Genomic DNA, 7,369 nt, shown 5'->3' on the forward strand with positions numbered 1-7,369 from the left:
AATAAATAATATATATAACATGCGAAGCTTTTTTCATGCTTTTTTGGCACTCATGGGTTTGTCATCGCCTACTTAATTGAGACCGTTTTTAGATGAAACTTTTTCTGCCATTAAGATTTCACGCCCAGAGTTGGTTTCGAACTTGGGTCATGCGCAAGTGCACTCGGCTACGGCCATCCTCAAATTTTGAATATTTAAGGAAAATTTTTTTCATATCATCGATATTCCAAAACTTTAAATAAATGATTTAGAAAATGTATCTATCTGTAAGTCTATTCCTATTTTGATTTTTTTTTATGTTTTGATTTAAATATGCTATAGTTTATTTTAATACAATTACATAGTACACATTGTAAAATGCTTTTAGCTTTTACCAAAAACATGAAAATTTTATTGATATTTTTGCTGAATTGAAGAATTTTGTATTGCGAGACTTATACACAGAAGTTAGATCCTGTTATGGTTCTCGAGATTCCGAAGCTGCATTAAAAAGTTACACCCCGAGATGAGTTCCAAACATCGCTGTCCAAAAATGCACTAAACAAGTTGAATTCCGAGGAAAATCCCGAAATCCCTAAATGAACAATCACCGCTGGTATTTGCATCCCTGGTATGCACGTGTGCACCGAAATATGTATTTATGTACATAAATTTTAATTTTATGTAAAATACCACCATTAAGTATCTATCAACACAATAAGCTAAGGTAATTTAGTGCTTTTGTATAGCAAATATTTATTTAAACACTTGCATGCAATACATATACTGAAGATTTTAAAACACGGATATGCAATTCATATTTCCAATTCAATAAAAAAAAATATATTATAATATTTTACCAAACGCGGACTAGTACTCTTGTTACTAGCCGAAATAAATAAAATAAAGAAAACGTTTTTTCTAATAGCGGACGCCCCTTGTGAGGCAATGGCAAACCTCCGAATGTATTTCTGCCATGAAAAAGCTGCTCATAAAAACCAATTGCCGTGCGGGGTCAGCTTAAAACTGTAGGTCCCCCATTTGTGGAACAACGTCAAGACGCACTCCATAAATAGTAGGAGTAGATCGGGCAAACACCCAAAAAGGGTGTAAGTGCCAATTATATACATATATACATGCTAAGGCAGTTCAAAGCCAGTGAAAGAGGTGAGGAATTTTCATTCACTTGCCTTTATTGTCAACCGTTCTTTTGTACTAACTGCTTCTTCTTCTTCTTAGCTTCACAGTCTGTGGTGGACCATACATAGCTTCAATTTCCCACTTACCAACATGGGGTACAAAAGACCATGAGGTCAAAGTGCAAACCTCATAAAGAATCTAAGTCTGCTTCGACTTCATCAGGCCATCTCTTTCTTGGTCCGCTGCTCTTTCTGCCTATTCTATTGGGTGTAAGGTAACACTTTTTTTGAATTCTTTCATTTTGCATTCTTATAATGTGGCCAGTCCGTCTAATCCGCTGCGCTTTAATAAAACGAATTACATTCGCACCTCCAATAAGGTTTTCAATTTCGTTGCTTATATCATTCACTTCGGTTTATATCATTCACTTTCATTGCCCAGATTTCAGACCAATAAGTAAAAACCGGACGTATTAAAGTTTTATACATTTTAACTATGTTCACATAACAGTGAGGAATCGATATGCATTTAGACATATCTACAACAAAATGCTCAGAATGATGAGACAAGGCAACTTAGCCGTGTCTCTCCGCCCGTTCGTCCGTCCGTTTGACCGATAACTCGAACGAAAATTAATATATTTCAATGCAACGTGATACAGATATTGGAAAATGGGCTAAATCGGTCAATAACCACGCCCATCATACGACGGTTATTTTCAAAAAAACAAAAGCGGTATCTCTTTCATAAATAACAAATGTTGAGTGCCAAAAACGGAGTTCGACGCAAGTTTTGCAAAATGGGTGGTGCCACGCCTTGTTTTGGAAAGGCCGAGCAAAGAAGCACGGATAGATTTGGTAACTCATAAAACACTCAGGCTAAAAAGCCTATTGTATTTAATATTGCCACGCCTACTTTTGAGTAAATGCGTGTAACTCGACAACGACTTAGAAAAATTCGTGAAAACTTATAGCTGTTGTCAGCTAATTAGAAACGCTCCCTTTTGATAAACGCTTGATGAGCATAATATTAAACTGTTTAAATTTACCGTTATTTTTTCTCTTAAAATCATTTGCATTGCTTTTGTTACTCTATTTACTATCCAATGCGCCTAGTTTTGTAGTTGTGAAATTGAAGTACCGTTAATATTATCCAACGCAGTGCATGGGTTACTTGGTTCAAGGTAAATAAACTGAGACGAGTAATTAGAAACAGTTGTTCAATGGAAGCATATTCGGCGAGTTGTGTTATATTAATAGTAATATAATCGACTTTTTGGTATGTATATATTTTAAATTGGTTGTTTAAAAGCAACTAAAATATTCGTCTTCAAGATGTGTAATGGGAAAAAGCAGCAGCTGTACACCTGCCCTGCGCAGCTCCATTTTTGACCTTCGTAAGGCTGGAAAGTCGTACAGTGAAATTTCTAAGCAAGTCAAATGCTCAAAAAAATGGTTTTTAACGTCTTAAAGCATATCTAACTTCTTAAGACTGTTGACAATGTTCCACGTAAGAAAAGGCCCCGGAAAACTGCAACAGAAATTGACCGCAAGATAGCAATCATCTCCAAAAGAGACCCAAAAACGACTTCCACTGACATCCAACGGGAAATTCAGGACCAATATAATTTCGAAATATCCAAGAGGACAATTGCTCGGCGTCTGGTCGAATCTGGACTGCATGGCGGAGCAGCACGCTAGAAGCCCCTTCTAACCAAGATACAAAGGAGACGGCAAGTAGTCTTTGCGAGATCCCATTGGTCATGGACTCCAAATCAATGGAAATATATCGTTTGGAGCGATGAAACCAAGATAAATCGCATAGGCCCAGATGGTAAAAGGTATGTTCGACGGCCAATCAACCAAGAATTCAATCCTCGCTACGTTTCATGGGTAGTGAAGCATTGTGGAGGATCAATCATGGTGTGGGGATGTTTCTGGTGGAATGGTGTTGGCCCAATCCATAGAATTTATCGAATTTTAAATAAGGAGAAATACGTCGAAATACTAAAAAATGTAATGTTGCCGTGGGCTGAGGAGAATTTGCCTGTTATATGGAAGTTTCAACAGGATAATGATCCAAAGCACACGGCAAAGTTGACGAAACAGTTTTTCGACGAAAATTCCATCAATGTTTTGGAATGGCCATCATCCAGTGCGGACTTAAACTCAATAGAGCATCTCTGGGATGACGTTAAAAAAGCCGTGAGTGCCAAAAATATCCCAAATATGGATGTCCTTTTTGCCGAAGTAAAAACGGCATGGCAAGCAATACCTGTGGCGCGCTGTCAGAATCTCATAACATCAATGCGCAATCGATGTGAGGCAGTGTTGAAGCAAAAGGGTTGTGGAACCAAATACTAACATAATCTTTATGTAGATTTGATAATACATTACTGTTTCTAATTAGTTGTCCTATCCAAATCGTGCATTTCACATGCTTTAAAAAAATATATATATATATTTAATAAAGAATTGGTATTAAATTGTTTTCCACTAGTTTCTAAGTTGATCATATGTTTAAATAAAATTGGCAAAAAGTTATGAAAATACGTGTTTAAAAGGAAAATGGAAAATTTATTTTGAAATGAGTGTCGTTTCTAATTAGCTGTCAAGAGCTGTACGTATACGAATCTCTCCCCACCTCATTCCCCTTTTAGATCCCACATAAACATTATTGAGATCGGATAAAAGGCACGCTCACTTCTTATACGTAAACCCTCTGGGAATGCAAGTTATAACTCGAGAAAAAGTTTAGATATTTTTATTTTGCTGCAAGGTAGGTTTATGTTTAAAATGGTTGAAATCGGTCTATCCCCTGTGTAACGTTAATTTTGTTTCATTCACTCACTATTTTTAATGTTCCTCAAGTTATTGATTGACTGGTTGTAAAAGAACTGAAGGGTGTCAGTCTGAGCCAGTGAGTGAGCCTTTATTTATTTATTAAACACTCTGGCGTTAATATGCTTTTATTTGAAGGAAGAAGGTTAATGGCCACCCATATACCCCCTGTAAACAAGGTGAAAAGTATAATCGACAATATAGGTACCCTTCAATGCCTGCACCCACAGTTTAGTCTTCTTTCTCTCTCTATAAATCGCTTCGTTTGATTTGTGTCTTTGTTGCTTAGAAATATTGTATGAAAGTAAGTAACGCCTAGAATTATGCAACTAACTTGTTGACCAAACCACCCACCCTCTGGATTTGATGTGTTTGTGTAGGCCATTTGAAGCAATTTTACGATTGTTTACAATGCTGCTAGCGTATAGCAACTCCAGTCCATTGGCCGAACAACTATTACACACACATTTGTAAACATGTACACACATCCATTTGTGCTTAAGTCAGTGTGAAGTGGCAAAACAACAGCCGCGGCCACTCACTTGGCGAGTATTTGCAGTCCATTTGCGTTGAGTACGCAATAAATTGGTTGTTCTGTTAAATTCTTCGGGTTACCACTTCAATACTCGTAGCTCCTCCACTATAGCAAAAGCAAAAGCAACCCGTCATTGCTGGCATATCTTTTCGGCCGCTTGCTTTCGTCTGCCTTTGCTTTCTATTGCTAGTGTGTGGGAGATGAGGTAGGAGTTTTAACCACAAAGGTCATCATGCATGACTGTTGCTATTTTGTTCATACATATGTATGTATGGATGTATATCCCTACATACTTATATAAGCTGTTATGTATTTGCGCGCCCTGTTGTGGCTCTTTTATTTTCTCATATGACAAATCTTTTTAGCCTTCTACTACTTTTATTATTTGCAGTAGAGCTTTTTTGTTGTTTTCGAGAATTTTGTTTCTATTGTGAACACTTTTTTGCATAAAATATGTTTTGCCGACAGCATTGTGTTTTTCTATGCTTTGTTTGTTTTATTTTACTGGCTTTTTGGAACTTTTCCATTTAGCTTAGTTTGGCTTAGGTGCTCAGTTTCTACATACAAAAACATAAATGAATTTGATATTTTGTTTATTTTTCGTTAATGTATGAATAAATTGCTATTTTATTCATGCGGTTGTTGTTGACATAAAGAAACGGATTAAGTAGGCCTGATGGGATATTCTATTGATGTGAGCATATATTTACAGGGTGGCTTACGATACGCACTACCAATATTTTTGCAACTTATTGTTAATAAAACTTTTGAGCCATCTTTTACCCAGTAATTTTTATCTTAAAATTTATTGATCCCAAAAATTAATAATATATTTTTTAAAAATGCCCAAACTTAATAAAAAAAAATAAAGCAAATTTTTTATGTTACTGTTTCTTTACCCCAAGAGAGTAGCCAGAAGTAAAAAACAATATATATATTAGGGCGGGTCGATTTAAAAATCGCTCATTGCTCTGTGAAAATCGTATTCTAGGGATCAAAATAAGAAACTTTGCCGAAGGAACCATACTTCTAAAACGAATTCTGATGTCCCCCAATTTGGGTCGAACGAAAAATCTCACTTTGACCCATTTAGAGTGCTCCAATCGAGTGCAAATGTATGACCGACCCCACTAACTTTGGATGGCCGATCCACCCATGCCAGTGGCACACCCCCTGGAACTCCCCTGGGGGGTTCCCTATACAATCATTTCAAAATATCACCATTTTTGGCCTTTACATGAGAAAATAAACTAAAAAGTTCGACCCAAATTGGGGGACATCAGAATTCGTTTTAGAGGTATGGTTCCTTCGGCAAATTTTCTTATTTTGATCCCTAGAATATGATTTTCACAGAGCAATGGGCGATTTTTTTGCCTCCGCACAAATCGACCCGGCCTATTATACATATTTATATTTATTTACTAACCTTATACTCAACGTGTCTTTTATTACTCAAATTCCTTCTAAGCTATTGAAAAGTTCGAAATTAACTCTTGCTTTTTGGCTAAATTGCATTCCCATCACATCCACTATCATACGCTTAAAATCTTGCACCTTCTATAGTCTTCCATATTTTCAATAAATAGAACCTGAAACGGATATTTTTAGTGTTTTTTGTCGTACAATGGTTTCATGTGGTACACAATATATGATTTACTTTTCATGTGCATGTAATGAAATCGAGTGCCTTTATGTCAAAATCATAAGAAATGGTACAGTCCATAAATCCGCAAATACGGCAGTATTATTTTTTCCACAAAGTTGGATGTCAACATCATCAGCATACCCGGCAATTGTAGGCTCTTATAATAAATGATGCGTGAGCGATTACTTTCTGCAGCTCCCACAATCTTTACTTAATCTTAGGTGTCCAAAATGAGTTAATAGCGGTGAGTTAATAGCGGTCCCAGAACCCATTTTCTTTCAATTTCTCCTCTCTAGTTTCCAGTTTACTTTCTTGTATACCATATATTGCCCTTGGAGTAGAAGGAGGAGCGATTTGAATTGAGAGCAGAATGTTAATATGAGACTCCTTTTACTGATTTATTATTAACTATCATTCGGAATCAAGAGAGACCTTAGGTTCGAATCTCGATGGAACACCAAAATTAAGACAAAGTTTTTTCTAATAGCGGTCGCCCCTCAGCAGGCAATGGCAGACCTCCGAGTGTATTTCTGCAATGAAAAAGCTCCTCATAAAAGAAAATATCAGCCATTCGGAGTCAGCTTAACACTTTAAGTCCCTCCATTTGCGGAACAACATAAAGACGCAAGCGACAACTAAGAGGGGGAGCTCGGCCAAGCACCCAAAAAGGGTGTACGCGCCAAAGGGTTTTCCAATAAGAGGTGTTATTTTGATATTCAAAGAAAAATGCTATTTCTTGATATAAATGATCGGATGTTTATTTCATTATAAAGAAGAAGGTATGCCGTTAATAGTGGAAAATAACATCAGGCAAATTATCACCACGACTACGCTAACAGGACAATATCCTTATCCTTTTCATGAAATTTTCCATAACCGGATTGCAAAGTTTCTGCCCTACATCCTCGATAGCCTCACGAATTCCATCTTTGAGGTCTTGAATCGACCCTGGGCTATTGGCGTGGACCTTCTCTTTCACGTTTTCCCCCAAAATAAAAGTCACAAAGTGTTACATTGCAAGATCTCGGTGGCCAATTGTGATCACCTCTTCGTGAGATAACACGGTCCGGAAACTTTTCCCATAAAAGATCAATGGTTTTGTTGCTTGCGTGGCACGTGGCGCCGTCTTGTTGAAAATAAACGTTCTCCAGATCAATACCATCCACCTCCAGCCATAAAAAATCGTTAATCATCTATCGATAGGGCAATCCATTCACCAATAACACCTGT

The sequence above is a fragment of the Anastrepha obliqua genome, chromosome 3 (assembly GCF_027943255.1).
Source record: "Anastrepha obliqua isolate idAnaObli1 chromosome 3, idAnaObli1_1.0, whole genome shotgun sequence".
In the NCBI taxonomy this organism is placed as follows: domain Eukaryota; kingdom Metazoa; phylum Arthropoda; class Insecta; order Diptera; family Tephritidae; genus Anastrepha; species Anastrepha obliqua.